Genomic DNA, 19,716 nt, shown 5'->3' with positions numbered 1-19,716 from the left:
GAAGGCTTCAGGGATATCCTAAATATCAGTTGTGTCAATAAAAGTAATTCAATCTCATCACGTGACTTCTATTCCTTCATATTCCATCATTTTGATTATAGAAGACTCAACAGAAAAATGAAAAGAATCATCTTGTGAAAGAACATGCTAAACATAATCTAACTAGTGTATAAGAACATTATATTCCAGCCACTTACGTTTTTCTCGGTTACCGAACAGATATTTTGATTTTGATAAATAAGGGTTTTAGTAGTACTTGTGCTTTATAGGAGTGCATTCTAATTTCATCTCAAACTTGTAATGCTTTTCATGAATCACAGAGAGAGAGATCTTATATTTTATAATTTAATTAGCACCACAGATTTCTACACAGACACTGCCAGATAAATGACCCATTCTAGATTCAGCCTTCATGCCGGCTGCCAACATCCATTCTGCCCACAAAGCCATTACCCACCGTTACCAAGTTCTGCTGCAAACTGTGTGGGAAAGCACCGCTGCCAAAGCTGCAACCTGTGTCAATGATTAAAGAATAGCAGCATTTCACAAGCAGTAATTTAGAAAGGAACATCAAGCGTGGAAGCTGTAGGAGATGTCCAGCTTATTGTACAGACTGGTAATATACTGGGATTGTCACATAAAGGATTGGAAATACACGAAAATTGTTTCTGTACGACCTAAGGACCTAAGGCAACATTTTCGTGTCAGTTCTCCAAAGAAAACTACAATCTAAAGTCATGCGAAGTGAACATAATGTTTTGCAGCAAATTATTATTTTCCTTAGCTCAACACAATGACATTTAGCTTTTCTAACTGCAAGTACTGTATATAACTGTACACAAGCTAGCACAGTTTTCAACTATACTATAAATTTAGATTTCCTTGCAACCTATATTTGGAACAAGGTAAAAGCCAAATTACAGTACATCATACTGAGAGGAGTTCAATATTTTTCAGTATGAAGGTACTGAAAGGCGAATAAAGGAGAAGATATTTGTCGTAATACAAAGAATTGTTTCCAGGAAAATTATTTGTATCTTAGGAAATATTGTACCTTTGCATTGTTTTAATGTGTATTTCATTGGATGATAGTTAAGTAACTTCTACGATTGGAGCGTTTACTACAAATCTTTGAAAAAAATGAGAAAAGGGTGCGATGAGTGTTACAACCAATAGAGCATATTTCTACTGGTTTTAATTTATGGCTTTAGTACAATTTACATAAAAAAGTTTGGCTAAATAATAATCCTTGTCACGATGCGGGGTGTGAACCCACTGGGCCGTACCGCGTAGCGGGATGGCAGCTGGCCAAACAAGTATGGTACAGAGTCTATAGTCCAGAAAGGTTACCTGAGGCAATGTAGACAGTAGCAAGGCAGGCTCAGCTGGGACCAGGCGGCAGGTAGACGTCAGGCGTGGAGTATTAGAGCAGTCGTGGAAATGCAGCACAGCACGACAACAGCTCAGCACGGCAGTAGATCAGGATAGTACTGGATAGCACGGGAAACAGGATACAGGTACGGGGAACACTGGGAAGCTGGAGGACACTTAGGAGACCATTTGCAAGACAGACTTTGGGAAACAACAACGCTCAGGCGAGGATCTGAGGGGCGGTGGCCTTCTTATAGTCCAGGACATCATGTGAGTTGATGATGATTTTATACGCGCACGCTGGCCCTTTAAGAGCGGGCACGAGCGCGCGCGCACCCTCCGGGAGACAGTCTCGATACCCGGAAGTGAGTGCCGGGGGGACGACGCAGCACAGCAGCAGGATGTCCATGGCCGCGGTCATCGAGGGGTAAGTTAGAACGATGGACCGCGGCCATAGACGTTACAATCCTTATGTCAATGGTCACCTTTAAAGGGGTTTTCCCGAGTTAAAACATGTATTTGTTAATGCTTTTAACTTATGAATGTAAATACATTTGTAATATACTTACAGTTTCCAAATTAGCCCCGTTTCAAGATGCTGCCGTGGGGCACATGACTGATGACGTAATTCTCTGGCCGCGGTGTTTATCATAAATTGTGACGTGTCGTGTATGGGCTGTTTTGTTGTACAGCCAGTAACGCACATGCGCGGTCCTTGCTGTTCCCGAGAGAACAGGGACCACGCATGAGCGTTGCTGGCTGTATAAGGGAACAGCCCATACATGGCACCTCACTAGTGTCGTGTCGTATAACCGGAAGAAAATTTATGATAAACACAGCGGCCAGAGTGTGACGTCACCAATCATGTGCCCCACGGCAGCATCTGGAAACGGGGCCAATTTGGAAACTGTAAGTACATTACAGATGTATTTACATTCATAAGTTGAAAGCATTAACACATACACGTTTTAACTCAGAAAACACCTTTAACCTCTTTCCGCCACACCCAGTTTTGGCCTTAAATACAGAACCCCATTTTTCAAATCTGGCATGTCAATTTTTGTGGTATTAAATTTGTAATGCTTTTACTTATCCATGTGATTCAGAAATAGTTTTTTCATGACATATTGTACTTTATGTTAGTTGTAAATTTTTGTAGAAACACAACAATATTTATTACCCAAGTTCTGCAGTTTTCAGAAATATCCCATATGTGGCCCTAGTGTGCTTCTTGACTTAAACCCAGGTCTCAGAAACAAAGGAGTATCTTGTGGATTTTGGCAGAAAGGGTAAAAAAAGTCAGATATTTGTAATTTTTAGCACGGTCCTGGGTATGTGTACTCAAAAGTTACCTCTACAGGTGGAATAGTTGTTCCTTCAGAGGGGGAAATTATTCCCAAAAATTGATGCAAAGCAGGGTGAAATGTCTGTGGTCACGGAACACGAACTCCTTCCATCTGGTCGACGCCCTTCTCTCCAGAGATGTCTGCACATGCAGCCGTCCTGTTCCACAGTGACCACCAGGGTGCGCTCGCGTGCTCAGTCCAGCCTTGGAGCCAGAACGCACAAAGGTGTGAGATTGAGGCGATTGCTCCCAGAGCACCCTGGACTATAAGAAGGGCTCTGCCCAGCCTGAGCCTTGTTGTCATTATCCTAGTATGTCTATGCAAATGGTCTCCTAAGTGTTTTCCAGTTCCCAGTGTTCCCTGTTCCTGCTACCTGTAACCTGTATCCCGTGCTATCCTGGTCAAGTGCCCTGTTGAGCTGAAGTCGTGCTGTGCTGTGTACCACGCCTGTCTTGCTACGCCACGCCTGGTGCCTGCCTGCTGCCTAGTCCCAACCGAGCCAGTCTTGCTACTGTCTGAGCGACCACAGGTACACTATACGAACTATAGACTGTGTCCTGTTGGCTAGGTGCCATACCGCCAAGGCGGTACAGCCCAGTGTGTCCAGATACCCAACATGACACAGGGTATATAAATATACAGTGAAGGAAATAAGTATTTGATCCCTTGCTGATTTTATAAGTTTGCCCACTGTCAAAGTCATGAACAGTCTAGAATTTTTAGGCTAGGTTAATTTTACCAGTGAGAGATAGATTATATAAAAATAAAAACAGAAAATCACATAGTCAAAATTATATATATTTATTTGCATTGTGCACAGAGAAATAAGTATTTGATCCCCTACCAACCATTAAGAGTTCAGCCTCCTCCAGACCAGTTACACGCTCCAAATCAACTTGGTGCCTGCATTAAAGACAGCTGTCTTAAATGGTCACCTGTATAAAAAAAACTCCTGTCCACAGACTCAATTAATCAGTCTGACTCTAACCTCTACTACATGGGCAAGACCAAAGAGCTTTCTAAGGATGTCAGGGACAAGATCATAGACCTGCACAAGGCTGGAATGGGCTACAAAACCATAAGTAAGACGCTGGGTGAGAAGGAGACAACTGTTGGTGCAATAGTAAGAAAATGGAAGACATACAAAATGACTGTCAATCGACATCGATCTGGGGCTCCATGCAAAATCTCACCTCGTGGGGTATCCTTGATCCTGAGGAAGGTGAGAGCTCAGCCGAAAACTACACGGGAGGAACTTGTTAATGATCTCAAGGCAGCTGGGACCACAGTCACCAAGAAAACCATTGGTAACACATTACGCCGTAATGGATTAAAATCCTACAGTGCCCGCAAGGTCCCCCTGCTCAAGAAGGCACATGTACAGGCCCGTCTGAAGTTTGCAAATGAACATCTGGATGATTCTGAGAGTGATTGGGAGAAGGTGCTGTGGTCAGATGAGACTAAAATTGAGCTCTTTGGCATTAACTCAACTCGCCTTGTTTGGAGGAATAGAAATGCTGCCTATGTCCCAAAGAACACCGTCCCCACTGTCAAGCATGGAGGTGGAAACATTATGTTTTGGGTGTGTTTCTCTGCTAAGGGCACAGGACTACTTCACCGCATCAATGGGAGAATGGATGGAGCCATGTACCGTCAAATCCTGAGTGACAACCTCCTTCCCTCCACCAGGACATTAAAAATGGATCGTGGCTGGGTCTTCCAGCACGACAATGACCCGAAACATACAGCCAAGGCAACAAAGGAGTGGCTCAAAAAGAAGCACATTAAGGTCATGGAGTGGCCTAGCCAGTCTCCAGACCTTAATCCCATCGAAAACTTATGGAGGGAGCTGAAGATCCGAGTTGCCAAGCGACAGCCTCGAAATCGTAATGATTTACAGATGATCTGCAAAGAGGAGTGGGCCAAAATTCCATCTAACATGTGTGCAAACCTCATCATCAACTAAAAAAAACGTCTGACTGCTGTGCTTGCCAACAAGGGTTTTGCCACCAAGTATTAAGTCTTGTTTGCCAAAGGGATCAAATACTTATTTCTCTGTGCACAATGCAAATAAATATATATAATTTTGACAATGTGATTTTCTTTTTTTTTTTATATATAATCTTTTTCTCACTGGTAAAATTAACCTAGCCAAAAAATTCTAGACTGTTCATGTCTTTGACAGTGGGCAAACGTACAAAATCAGCAAGGGACCAAATACTTATTTCCTTCACTGTACATGCGTTAATTCCATTTATCATTTACAGCTATGCGTTTCAAGATCGGACCGATCTCTTCCTCAGTCTGTTAAAACACATAATAAAAGCTGCAGCAACAGCACCGTTTTATAAAAGACAAAAAAAAAGCAAAATTAGGTGAGGGAGGTGGGTCAAGAGTTAAGGGTTTAAAGGTCACCTTGTGACATAGTGAATATACATACATATATCAAGGTAAGATCGCAAGGTAAAAAGGGTTAAAAACAAGGGTGATGATTCTAAATTAAAAGGACCTTAGGTCATAGTTATTGGTGGTGATGCGGATTACCGGACCGGCGGAATTATGCCGATATCCATGTTGTGGAAAGCTGGGTATCTAGTGTGGAACTGTATAGTATTCCACGTAAAATAGGGGTGCTTCTTATTAGACTGGGAATTGGGAATGGAATCCCTACCTCATCCACAGTGACTTTTGCCGGGATGGTTTGGTGTGCGGTATTTTGTGCATACCCAGGCATCTCCTGTTGCTAGGATTTGATCGAGGTTAGCATGGGGAGAGGTGTGTCGTCTCTTGTCAGAAACAAGTGAGGCTACGGAAGCCTGGGTGGATCAAAAGGGGGTTATTTTGTTCAAGACACCCTACAAGTGTATAGAAGGATTTACTTGCTCTCTTCTCTATAGGGGTATTTTTTGACAGGAAAATAAAGGGTCAGATGAGGGGGAATAAGCAATGTTGGAGAGTAATGATGTTATGGAGGGAATGAAAGGGAAGATCAGATTAAACTTAAACATGGACCGAAAAAGCCATGTATTGTGAGTGAATGGAGGAGAGCGATGAATAATTGCAAATAATTGCTGGTAAAGGAAGAACGGTAGTTCATTGTGGATATTTGGGCGTAATTGCAGATGTTGGTAGAGCGATTGGAACAACACTAATAGGAGGTGCATATCCTCCGTGGTTATCAGAAATTCTATGCTGGGACATTATAACAGGATAAATTGATGTAGGTTAGTGACCATAATAAACTGGATAGATTCGATATAAAAAATAAATAAATTGATATTACCAATATTATGTTCAGTATTGGTGGAATAGCATGAACAATTGGTGCAAAATTGTTGTGATGTTACAGGATAAGGGAGGGCTGAATGCTGGGCTGGAGGTTGAAGTGATGATTTTCTTATATAATTGTTTCACTGATTTCATTGAGGCCGTTAGGTTTTAGTGTGTCCAGTTATACATCCAGTATACCTCTCTCTTACAAACTAAACGAGAAAAAACATAACATGGCGCCACATGGTGCGGATTACCCAAGGAGGGATGAGGCAGGAAAAAGGGAACAGTATTATGCTAACCATAGGAAGTTGTAAAACAGGTACATAGAAAAAAAAAAATAATATAGAAAAAAAACGCCAAACAGACAGGTCAAAGATCATATATGACGTCACAAGGGGCGCTTGCCATGAGGCCAGGGACGCTATGTCAGCACCGCCTGTATTTTAGCTCTTATTTGGTTCCTTTGGTTTTGCCACACAGATACCCATCAGCACATTGTGAGTGTTTATTTTTAATCTAATATTAATGTTGTTTTCTTATAAGTACAATTTCTATCTTTTTTTATACATTTTGATTCATCGGTGCAATATAGACCCTTTGTCCCGATTTTTTTATTTCCAAACATTGTTCGTAACTTTTTAAACTGAATACTAATTGATTTTTAACCAGGACATAACACACAAGAAAAATAGTAGATATGTGTTTTATAGCGATGCATCCTGTATTGCATGTTGCAGATGCATTGTATAAGATAAATCACATAGTTTGATTTAGATGTGAGATGGTGTTTTATGTTGAAATTATGACCGGAATGGGTGGACTCAAAAGCGGTTTGTTTGTGTTTGATGATTTTGCAGCACATGCATCTGGTGTTTTCACATCTGAAGCTACCTGGTGAAGGGGGTAGGGGTGATTTGTATGTCATTCCCCCAGTGACGGACTCTGCTTGTTTTATTAAACTCTCTCGTATTTTCTTATGGGTGGAGTTGTACGTAGTTATAAAGTTGAGTTGGTGTGAAGGTGCTGCATGTTGGACCCTCGCCGGTTTTGCGAGCATTTGTTTGTTAACTAGAACAAGAGAGAGGCAGCACTCCAAGTTGAAAATATAAAATAGGTGGATTTATTCTCCCATATGTGCAATGATGTAGTGCAACATTTCAGCAGCTCAATGCAGCCTTTGTCAAGCATTTGTGTTTAACTAAGCACTCATCCTGAGATCGTTTCAAGTTTTTTTGGTAGGCATCTTGCAATAGATGTATAGGATACCCTTTTCTAACACGCGAATGTTCAGAATCCTAGCTTGTCCCTTAAAATCTGTATCTGGAGAGTTAACTTTTGAATACAGATACCCAGGACAGCGCTGAAAATTACAAATATCCAACTTTTTTCACCCTTTTTGCATTAATCTACCAACGAAGCCTTGGAGGCTCTGGAGCGGATCATCAGCAGCAGTCCTCCACTTTCACCACAGATACGCACTACAGGGTGTACCACTAAGTGAGCACATTTGACTATTTTTTCTCTGTGTCCTCAACCATCTCCACAGCTCTATGTGCGCCGGGCGCCTGTTTCGTTTTTGTCTTTATCTCTTGTGGATTTTGAGCCATCCTTTATATTAGGCTGTTTTTCCGGCACCATTTCATGTTTGAAAAGGCGCCTAAACATAAGAAACACCCTCAAAAGACGCCATTTAGGAAACTACACCTCTTAAGGAATTTATCTAGGGGTGTAATGAGCATTTTTACTATATTAGAATTGGGCCATAAAAAGTCCCACTAGTGGACTTGGAGGCCTGATCTTCTGATCGCCTGTACAATACACAGCACCACTTATGTAGTGCAGTGTATTGTAACTATAATTTTTCCACTGATAGGCAGCCGATTAGGTCCTGTCTCTGGTTTTGGTACATGGCAGACCAGAAGGTCATTGTTAGGCTGCCAGGTTACCATAGCAACCATCAACACCCCGCGTTCACTCACAGGGGCCGATAGGGCACAGAGAGACCCCTTCTCTCTGTCAAGCACTTGGCTGCCGTGGTCGCTATTGACCATGGCATCTGAGAGGTTAAACGGCTGGGATCCGAGGTAACTGTGATCTCGGACGTTACAGCAGGATGTCAGCTGTTTATTATGTCCTGTGCCCGCACCATATTAAGATCTTAATTTACGTAGAATTGCAGTAAAGCACTCCTAATCCTGTTGCGTGGTTTTGCATGAAGAGGTTAAAGGGGTTTTCTATTAATACATTTGACGGCTTATCCTTAGAAAATATCATCACTGTATGATCGGTGAAGTTTCGACCCCCCCGAAATCCCATGATAAGCAACATGAATGGGCCCCTTCAGGGTATTTTAAGGCACAGTGGCAAATCCATGCCAGTACTGCAGCCCAGCCCTTCAACTCATCACTTGAACATATAGATTTTGTCCCCCAATCTGGCCAATATCAGACAAAAGCAGCAACAAGAATCTAAATACAGCCTTATAAAAATCAGAGATTAAATACATTCAAAAATTGTTCTGTACATCTATGTTCAGGAATATTTCCAAAATCTATTGTTTTTCTAAGACACATGCAAAAACAACAAAAATATTTTTCTTGTGGCCACAGTTCAGTAAAAGATTGTGAGTATAGAGAACTAGTCCAAATCCAGCAATAGGAAGAATGGTTAATTTACTATAGGTCATGAGACAATGGCACATAAGACCTGACCTGTGTTTTATTATATTATGGTAGAGGGGCAATATGTTGCTTATTATGACAAACATCATAAATAAACTATGAATAAAACTAGCTGTCCATAGTGGAATGCCTCATACATCAGTTTTATTCTCTCTGCAGAGGCTCATCAATGGATGACTTGGGAAAGGAATGATAATGCTCACTTTTAGCATCCTCATACTAAGAGCTGTAAGGGAGATTTCTTTAGCCTCACAGTATTAGTCTGACACATGCAGAGCTTCTTTCAGTTGAAGAGGTGGATGAGTAGGGGGGGGGGTAAAGGAGGGAGTACCCTTATATATGGCTTCTAGACCACATGCTGTTGTTTTTTTGTCACAGCTAAAAATTCTCGCAACTAAGTCCCCTTATATTTTTTTCTTTTCAAATATCTTTTTATTCATTTTTTTCTTAAAAGATCAACAAATACTCGTTGAAATGACAAGCATAAAGAGATAAAATCAAAGCAGTAGGCAAACAAGTCAATCAAAATAACAACGATCCAGGTAAACAAAGATAACAATCCATGTCACATCTAGGTCAAGGAAATTATGTTTAGGTGGTTTAAGGCTCTATTCACACGACAGGGTCTGGGTGTCGTTTTTCTTGGCCGTTTTGCATCCGTTTGTGTTCTAGGCCGTGTTGCCATTTTTATCAGTGGATCGTGACCCGTTTTGCATCCATTTTTCACTGTTGGTTTTAAAAAATGGATGACTTTAATTTCTAATTTTTTTCTGGCCCATCCCACTAAAAACACCCACAGGAAGGTCACATGATCGCCCACTCACCATTTTCTCTTGCTTTCAGAGTATATGGAGCTTTGTCTGATCCCTCAGCTTCTTTAATATTGGTTTCTGGCATTTTCTCGGCTATTTTTTTTACTTGCTACCACGTCCTCACAACCAGGGGCGTAACTAGGAAAGACTGGGTCACAGAGCAAACTTTTAAATGGACCCCCCTCTCCTAGGTGCCACACACACAGACCTCCTTGTAGATAGTGCCCCCTGTAAATGGTGCCCCCCCTGTAAATTGTGCCAATCAGCCCACCATAGACAGTGCTATGCAGCCCTCCCCGTAGACAGTGCTATACAGCCTTCCCCGTAGACAGTGATATACAGCTCCATCTGTAGACAGTGTCATGCCCCACTTGTAGATAGTACCCCTCACCTCCCACTTGTAGATAATGCCATACAGCCCCCTGAAGATTGTGCCATACAGCCCCCCTTGTAGATAGCGCCATACAGCCCCCCTGTAGATAGTACCACATTGCCCCCTGTAGGTATAGCCACACAGCCCCCTGTAGGTAGTGCCACACAGCCCCATTGTAGATAGCACCCCTGTAGATGGCACACTCACCGTAGATGGAACCCCCTCCCCTGTAGATAGCGCCACTGTTTCTCCTTGTAGGAGTGGAATCCCTCTGGCCAGGGATTCTGCTTCAGGAGTTGCCCCTGATGTCAGTGACATCAGGGACTTCTCCTGGAGCGGAATACCCAGATGCAGCGTCCGCTTCGGGAGTTGCCCCTGATGTCACTGTCCATGTACAGGGAGCTACAGTGGCGCTATATACAGGAAGGTGCTATCTACAAGGGGGCTGTGGCACTACCTACAGCAAAAAAATCTCACATGCACTTCACACTGTGAGGAGGAGAGAGCAAGTGGCAGAAAGCATGGCCGCCACTCGGATCACATCCAAGTGACGGCCGTGTTTTACATGGCCCCATAGACTACTTTGGGAGCCGAGCGGCCGTGAGAACGGCCCAAACTAGGGCATGTTTAATTTTTTGACCGCCCGTGTGAACAGCCCCATTTGGGTCCTATTATTTTTACTTTGTTCTCACGGCCGACTATCCCTGCTGTATGAATAAGGCCTAAGAATTTTAACAGTTGAGAGGTAAAGTAATTGAGAGGTAAAAGGTCCCAGAAAGTCGTACTGTTTAATCGGGGTTTGCTTCTACTTAAAGAAGTTTGAAAGCCCTGCCATCACAACAGGCTATTCAGGGTTACTAAATTTGTTTGTACTTAGGGTAGCAGCGTATTTCTAAGTGAAAAGTTCTTCCATTCTTTCGAGTTGATACATCTTTCTTAGCCAGAAATGGATTGGTAGGGTATTGGAGGTGACCCAACAAAGTGAGATGTGGGATTAACAGTTGAAATCGCAAGGCTCTGGAAAAATTAAGGATGGCCATAGATGTAGAAACATTATTTGGGGGTACAAAGGGACAGTGGTCTTACAGATATGAGACATGAAGGATTGCACTTTTTTACAGTCCTTTTTTTTACCCACTAAATGAAAAAATTGGAAAGGATTGCCTGGTAGTTGTGCCATATCCCCACACAATTTTTTCCAGTACCTAATATCTATACTATAATCCCTAGATGTCCTGTTCTATACAGGGTGGCCCATTTATTAAAAGTATTATTTTGCCAATATTTTTTTAAGGCCAAATTCACTAAAATGTAGCACTGTTGTAAATAAGTTTATGTATAATATATTTTTAAACAAATATACAAACATTAAAATTCACAATAAAACAGATACGCACTCCACATCTCACAGCCATACACAATTTCATTTTCTATTGGAATACACATCTCTATATTTAACTATACTATATCTCTCCCCACCCCCCACACACCTCTGTAATGGGGTTGCGTATGAGAACTGAAATATCATTATATCCTATCCCATATGCTTCTTGTGGTGCAGTATTTAAATGTGTCCGTGAACATCTCTCTTTCTTCCTTTGAATATATAGCCTTCAAGAAATTCCCCTATTTTTTTTTTTATTTTTTTTTGTAAACTGCCTGAAGAAGGGGCCTCTGTGCTCTGAAAGCTTGCATATAGAACTTTTATGGTTAGCCAATAAAGGTATCATACCTATTATACTTTTGTCTTTTTTGACACAAAAGTATTTAACATTCCCTATTTAGAGTGAAATCTCTTGAAGGCTTTTTGTTCATAAACTAATAGATCCCTTTTCTTCTTTGTCACCATTTCTTTCAGATCTTCCTTAACCCTTTGTATGGAGTGAGGAGACGCTGAAATTCAATGTTTCAGTATATTCTTCTTAGCCCCCAAGTCACATGAGCCAATATTGGTATTCTCTTCGCTCTTACTAGTTGATAATAAAACATATAGAGCCATTGGTCTTCAAGATGCTTTTATATGGGCAGATTCTCACCCGGTAGGGAGCACAGATAGACGATTACCGCTTGTCCATCAGAGCTCGTTTGCTCCATTTAAATGGAGCAACGATTGTGATTGTATGGGGTTGAATGATTGTTAATACAATCGTTCGTCTCCATACATTTTGCATCTTGTCGGCAGCACATCCTCTCTTTACACAAGGAGATGTTCTCGGAAATAGTTTGTTAGCTGATCGTTGCTCTGTTTACACAGGGCAATAATTGGGAAAGAGCATTGAATTTTTCTCCACTTTTTGGATTAACACATCTGGTAATACTGGTTTTGATTGGCGTAGGAAAGCCTACAGTTGTTGTTTTTTTGTTTAGTTTTTTAAAGTTTTGCTGGTTACATGCACTTTCTACATATTTCACATATTTGCCACAAATTCGACCAAACCTTTTTACTAAAATGATTGGCCACTAGGAAAATAAAAAAGGTAGATAATTTGTAAATACGGCGTATATTTTTACTAGAACTATTTTTTATAAATGTCCCCCAGTATTTTTAGCATGATTTTGTTGTCAACCCCAGAGTGATGTTTCAGTTTAACCCCTTCCCGACATTTGTCGTATGGATACGTCATGGAAAACAAGTGCTTCCCCCATACGACAAATGTTAGACACCGGCTCAGAAGCTTAGTTGGTGCCACCATCCCCGGGTGTCAGCTGTATGTTACAGCGGACACCCTGGGGTAATGGTGGAGACCGAAGTTTGCTCTGATCCCCGCCATTAACCCCTTAAATTCAACGGTCAAAAGCCATCGCTGCATTTGAGGGGTTTGCAGCTCATCGGCACCCCAGAAATGAAATTGCCGGGGTAACGGTGACTGCAAAGGCAACCGGAGGCCTAACACTAGCCTCCCAGGAGCGGGGCCTAAAAGGCTTCCATAGCCGCCGGCAAGATGGCGCCAGCTCAGGAGCTGAGCTGGCGTCATCAGCGGTGGATGTCAGCAGTATGTTACAGCTGACTTACACCTGTAATGGCAGGAACTGGAGCTAGCCCCGATTCCTGCCACTTGCCCATTAGATGCAGCGATCGAAAGCGATCGCTGCATCTTAGAGGTTGCTGGCAGATCGGCAGCTCTGCCCTGCAATCGCAGGGCTGCCGACTGCTGCTATGGTAACAAGAGGCCTAACAATGGCCTCCTGCTCTGCCATTACAGAAGCCGATTAGACCCTGCCCGGAGGCGAAGCCTAATCGGCCTGCTGTCAGTGAATGACTGACAGATCTAATACATTGCACCACATAGGTAGTGCAATGTATTAAAATATAAATCTGACAGTTGGACCTTCAATCCTCTAGTGGGACTAAAGAAAAGAATAAAAAAAAGTTGTAAAACATATAATAAATGTTTCAAGTAATAAAATAAAACACAATCGCCCTTTATGCCTCATCAAGTCCTTTATTATTGAAAAAAATAAATCAACCATACATATTTGGTATTGCCGTGTCTGTGACGGCTTGAACTATATAAATATGTTATTTATACCATGGAGTGAGCGGCGTAAAAAAAAAAACCTGTAAAAAAAAAATGCCAGAATTTCAGTTTTTTGGTCTCTTTGCCCTACAAAAATTTGAATAAAAAGTGATCAAAAAAGTCGCATGTATCCAAAAATGGTACCTATGAAAACTATAGCTCGCCCTCATACAGCTCCGTTGACAAAAAATGAAAAAAGTTATGGTTCTCACAACATAAAAAAGTGCTATAAATGTGGTATCGCCGGAATTATACCTGCAAAATAAAGTTAACATGTAATTTATAATGTGTGGTGAACGCTGTATAAAAAAAACCTGTCAGAATTGCTGTTTTTTGGTCACCTTGCCTCCCAAAAAAACAAAAGATAAAAAGTGAACAAAAAGTTGCATGTACCCCAAAATCGTATCAATATTAACTACAGCTCGTCCCACAAAAAAACAGACCTCATGTAATGGCAGGAAGGAGGTGAAGGGAAAGTGAGCCCTAATCTACCCACCGCCCTGTCCCTGCCTACTTGCAACGACCCGCCCTAGGCGACGAGGTACAACTGGGCGGCGGTCCCTACGCTGGCTAAGTGCACAGGAAGACAAACAGGGAACACGCAAGGGAAGGGGCAGTAGCCACGGAACGCCACGAGGAAACGGGGCGGCGAACGAACAGTCAGGACCAGGACGAAGTGAGTACACCCGAGCGGACACGGAGACAGAAGCAAGCCAGGGCAAGCAAAGCAGGTCAAGCAGAACTGCAGCAAGGCAGAAGCACGGCAGAAGCAGGCTGGAGCAAGCAGCAGTGGGGCCAGGAATCCAAAAGAACCACAAGCACTGAGGGAGAGCACAGGGCAGGTAATAAAGGGCAGGGGGCGGAGCTAACTCCGAGAGACCAGGCCGCGATAGGCTCTCCCACTCCTGAGCCTGCCACCCTGGTTGGTGGGAGAAGGTGTCAGTCGAACAGGTCTGGCCTCAGGTGTGGATTGATTAATCCCAGGAGTGTAGCTAGATGAAGTACCTGGCAGATCCCTAACAGTACTCCCCCTTTTATGAGGGGCCACCGGACCCTTACTAAGGGGACCCGGTTTAGTGGGGAAGAGGAGGTGGAACCTCCTGATCAATACCCCAGCGTGAACATCCCGGGCAGGTACCCAAGTCCTCTCCTCCGGCCCGTATCCTCTCCAATGGACCAGGTACTGGAGGGAGCCCTGGACCATCCTACTGTCCATAATCTTGGCCACCTCGAATTCCACCCCCTCAGGGGTGAGAACGGGAACAGGAGGTATCCTCGAGGGGGACCAGGACAGGGAGCAGCGTTTAAGGAGGGAGGCATGGAAGACGTCATGTATGCGAAAGGATGGGGGGAGCTCCAGACGGAAGGATACAGGGTTGAGGACTTCAATGATCTTATAAGGTCCAATAAATCGGGGAGCAAACTTCCTGGACGGGACCTTAAGGCGCAAGTTCCTGGACGACAACAAGACCAAATCCCCGACGACAAACCGGGGGTTAGCAGAACGTCTACTATCCGCCTGAATCTTTTGTGCGCTCTGGGACGCCTCTAGGTTCTTCTGAACCTGGGCCCAGACAGTGCACAGTTCCCGATGAACCTCCTCTACCTCAGGATTATTGGAACAACCAGGGGAGACGGAGGAGAACCTAGGGTTAAACCCGAAATTACAGAAAAATGGGGAGACCCCTGACGAGTTACTGACCCGGTTATTCAGGGAAAATTCAGCAAGGGGAAGGAATGAGACCCAATCGAATTGACAGTCAGAGATGAAACACCTTAAATATTGTTCCAGGGATTGGTTGGTCCTTTCCGTTTGGCCATTGGTTTCGGGATGGAAGGCGGAGGAGAAGGACAGATCAATCTCCAACTTTTTACAAAAAGCTCTCCAAAATAAGGAAACAAATTGTACCCCTCTGTCAGAAACTATATTGACTGGGGCCCCATGGAGACGCAGGATGTGTTTCACAAACAAAGAAGCTAACGTCTTGGCGTTAGGTAGCTTCTTAAGGGGCACAAAGTGGCACATCTTGCTGAAGCGGTCGACTACCACCCACACCACCGACTTGCCCTGAGATGGAGGCAAATCGGTGATAAAATCCATGGAGATATGGGTCCAAGGTCTCTGGGGAATGGGCAAGGAACGTAGTAGGCCCGCAGGTCGGGACCTAGGGGTTTTGGACCTAGCGCAAACCTCACAAGCGGCGACGTAAGCCCTAACATCTTTAGGCAACCCAGGCCACCAATAGTTTCTGGTAATGAGGTGTTTGGTGCCCAAGATGCCAGGATGACCGGATAGAGCGGAGTCATGGTTTTCCCTGAGTACCCTCAGCCGGTATTGCAGGGGAACAAACAGTTTGTCCCCAGGGACGTTCCCGGGAGCTGCACCCTGATCAGCCGCGATATCAGAAGCTAAATCAGAATCCGTGGCAGAGACGATTATACCAGGGGGTAAAATACAAGCGGGATCCTTCTCGGAAGGAGGATTGGCCATGAAACTACGTGACAGAGCGTCAGCCTTAATATTCTTGGACCCAGCCCTATAGGTAACCAAGAAATTAAATCTGGTAAAGAATAGTGCCCACCGAGCTTGTCTAGGATTAAGCCTCCGGGCCGATTCTAGGAAAACCAGATTCTTGTGATCCGTAAGGACCGTTACCTGGTGTCTGGCCCCCTCCAGGAAGTGCCGCCACTCCTCAAAAGCCCATTTAATGGCTAGAAGTTCGCGGTTGCCAATATCATAGTTACTCTCCGTGGGCGAAAACTTCCTAGAGAAGTAAGCACAGGGGCGGAGATGGGTGAGGGAGCTGGTACCCTGGGACAGGACGGCCCCCACTCCCACCTCGGAAGCGTCAACCTCCACAATAAATGGCTCCTCTTGGTTGGGCTGAATCAGCACGGGGGCCGAGATAAAGCACTTCTTGAGAGTCTCAAAGGCCTGGACGGCCTCAGGGGGCCAATGGAGGACATCGGCACCCTTGCGGGTAAGGTCCGTAAGAGGCTTAGCGACGACCGAGAAGTTGGCAATAAATCTCCTGTAATAGTTGGCGAACCCTAAAAAACACTGTAACGCCTTAAGGGAGGCAGGTTGGACCCATTCCGCCACAGCTTGAACCTTGGCAGGGTCCATGCGGAATTCATGAGGAGTGAGGATTTGCCCTAAAAATGGTATCTCCTGTACCCCAAAGACACATTTTTCAGTCTTAGCAAACAGATTATTCTCCCGAAGGACCTGGAGCACCTTCCTGACATGCTCCACGTGGGAGGACCAGTCCTTGGAAAACACCAGTATGTCATCAAGGTACACAACAAGAAAATTACCCAGGTACTCTCTCAGGATTTCATTAATAAAATTCTGGAAGACAGCAGGGGCATTACACAACCCAAAGGGCATGACCAGGTATTCGAAATGACCCTCGGGTGTGTTGAACGCAGTTTTCCACTCATCCCCCTCTTTGATGCGGATAAGGTTATATGCCCCCCGTAGATCGAACTTAGAAAACCATTGGGCTCCCTGAACCTGATTAAAAAGATCCGGAATCAAAGGAAGTGGGTACTGGTTCCTTACGGTGACCTTATTCAGGTTACGATAATCAATGCACGGCCTAAGACCACCATCCTTCTTCCCCACGAAGAAGAAGCCAGCACCTACAGGAGAAGTCGAGGGGCGAATGAAACCCTTGGCCAGGCATTCTTGGATATACACCCTCATCGCTTCACGTTCAGGACATGAAAGATTAAATATCCTACCCTTAGGAAGCTTGGCACCAGGCACCAAATCGATAGCGCAATCGTAATCTCTATGGGGGGGCAACACCTCGGAGGCCTCCTTAGAAAACACATCGGCGAAGTCCTGAACAAACTCAGGAAGTGTGTTTACCTCCTCCCGGGGAGAAATAGAGTTAACAGAAAGACATGACATCAGACATTCATTACCCCATTTGGTGAGATCCCCAGTATTCCAATCAAATGTGGGATTATGCAACTGCAACCAGGGAAGGCCTAAAACCAGATCAGACGATAATCCCTGCATCACCAGTACAGAGCACTGCTCCAAATGCATGGAGCCAACCAGGAGTTCAAAAACAGGAGTATGCTGAGTAAAATAACCATTAGCAAGGGGTGTTGAGTCGATTCCTACTACAGGGATAGGATAAGGTAAATCAATACAAGGCATCTTTAGAGACATAGCAAATTCCACAGACATGATATTAGCAGATGAGCCAGAATCCACGAAAGCACTGCCCGTGGCAGACCGGCCAGCAAACGAGACCTGAAAGGGAAGCAAAATTTTATTGCGTTTCACATTAACGGGAAATACCTGTGCGCCCAAGTGACCTCCCCGATGATCACTTAGGCGCGGAAGTTTTCCGGCTTCTTATTCTTGCGCCTGGGACAGGTGTTCAGTAGATGCTTGTCGTCCCCACAGTAGAAGCAGAGACCATTCATTCTGCGAAACTCCCTACGTTGTCGAGGGGACATGGAGGCCCCGAGTTGCATAGGTACCTCCGAGTCCTCCGTGGAGGGGCGAGGAGACGGGACCTCGGGGGGAATCGCAGAAAAGTCAGAGGGGAGCACACTGAAGCGTTCTAGCTGACGTTCCCTGAGACGTCGGTCAAGTCGTACTGCTAGGGCCATAACCTGGTCAAGGGAGTCAGGCGAGGGGTAGCTAACCAGCAGATCCTTCAGGGCGTCAGATAATCCTAACCTAAACTGGCACCTTAGGGCCGGATCGTTCCACTGAGAAGCTACGCACCACTTCCTAAAATCAGAACAGTATTCCTCAACCGGTCTTCTACCCTGACGTAAGGTCACCAGCTGACTCTCGGCTAAAGCAGTCCTGTCAGTCTCGTCGTAAATGAGTCCGAGGGCAGAGAAAAAACGATCAACAGAGGAAAGTTCAGGGGCGTCAGGAGCCAAGGAGAAGGCCCACTCTTGGGGCCCTTCCTGGAGTCGGGATATGATGATACCCACCCGCTGGTTCTCGGAACCTGAGGAGTGGGGCTTTAGGCGGAAATACAGTCTGCAACTCTCCCGGAAGGAGAGAAACGTCTTACGGTCCCCTGAAAACCGGTCAGGTAACTTGAGGTCGGGTTCTAGAGGTGAGGTGAGGGGTACTATTAAAGCAGCGTCACCCTGATTGACCCTTTGGGCCAGGGCCTGGACCTGTAGGGAGAGGCCCTGCATCTGCTGGGTCAGGGTCTCAAGGGGGTCCATGATAGCGTCAGCGTAGGAGAAATGGTAGACTAGGTAAGGGCTTGTAATTATGTAATGGCAGGAAGGAGGTGAAGGGAAAGTGAGCCCTAATCTACCCACCGCCCTGTCCCTGCCTACTTGCAACGACCCGCCCTAGGCGACGAGGTACAACTGGGCGGCGGTCCCTACGCTGGCTAAGTGCACAGGAAGACAAACAGGGAACACGCAAGGGAAGGGGCAGTAGCCATGGAACGCCACGAGGAAACGGGGCGGCGAACGAACAGTCAGGACCAGGACGAAGTGAGTACACCCGAGCGGACACGGAGACAGAAGCAAGCCAGGGCAAGCAAAGCAGGTCAAGCAGAACTGCAGCAAGGCAGAAGCACGGCAGAAGCAGGCTGGAGCAAGCAGCAGTGGGGCCAGGAATCCAAAAGAACCACAAGCACTGAGGGAGAGCACAGGGCAGGTAATAAAGGGCAGGGGGCGGAGCTAACTCCGAGAGACCAGGCCGCGATAGGCTCTCCCACTCCTGAGCCTGCCACCCTGGTTGGTGGGAGAAGGTGTCAGTCGAACAGGTCTGGCCTCAGGTGTGGATTGATTAATCCCAGGAGTGTAGCTAGATGAAGTACCTGGCAGATCCCTAACACCTCATACCAGTCTATGAAAAAAGAAAATTAGTTAAGGCACCAATAAGTCAGGAAATAAAAAATATGCAGTTGTGCAGGCCCGAGGGGAACATTTCTTCTGTTTCAAGAGGTGATTTATCAAGGCCCTAAAATTAGGGAACCATGAACGGGAGGGCCCAAACATATCTGCTGAAAGCGAAGGTGCCCGTATTATACCAGGACAACACTTTCCCAGCAAAATTCCCCAAACTGCAAAGGTGCAGAGTGTAGACCAAAAGGGGGATAAGAAAGGACACCGTTTATCAGTGCGACACCGGCCTGTGCAGGAAGGATTGCTTCACAGCATAACATTTTTTTTACCGCATTGTGATATTCTCTGCCCAGCTTACATGTGCCCCCCACATTATAAACTGAAATACCAGTAAAATTCTAAACAAAATTACTACCAAGCAATATCCACGCTACAAAAGCCAAAAGGTGCTCCCTCCCTTCTGAACCCTACAGTGTGCCCAAACAGCAGTTT

The 19,716-nt window shown here is 44.9% G+C and overlaps 1 protein-coding gene across 4 annotated transcripts in view; it reads right to left on the bottom strand.

Moving 5' to 3' along the window:
* Positions 1–19,716, bottom strand: part of ENOX1 (ecto-NOX disulfide-thiol exchanger 1) — a 686,747-nt gene that overhangs the window by 567,867 nt on the left and 99,164 nt on the right. The window lies entirely within an intron of this gene.

Source organism: Rhinoderma darwinii, chromosome 2 (assembly GCF_050947455.1).
Source record: "Rhinoderma darwinii isolate aRhiDar2 chromosome 2, aRhiDar2.hap1, whole genome shotgun sequence".
NCBI classification, from domain to species: domain Eukaryota; kingdom Metazoa; phylum Chordata; class Amphibia; order Anura; family Rhinodermatidae; genus Rhinoderma; species Rhinoderma darwinii.
The sequence above is the reverse complement of the archived record's forward strand: the minus strand, read 5'-3'. Positions and strand labels throughout refer to the sequence as shown.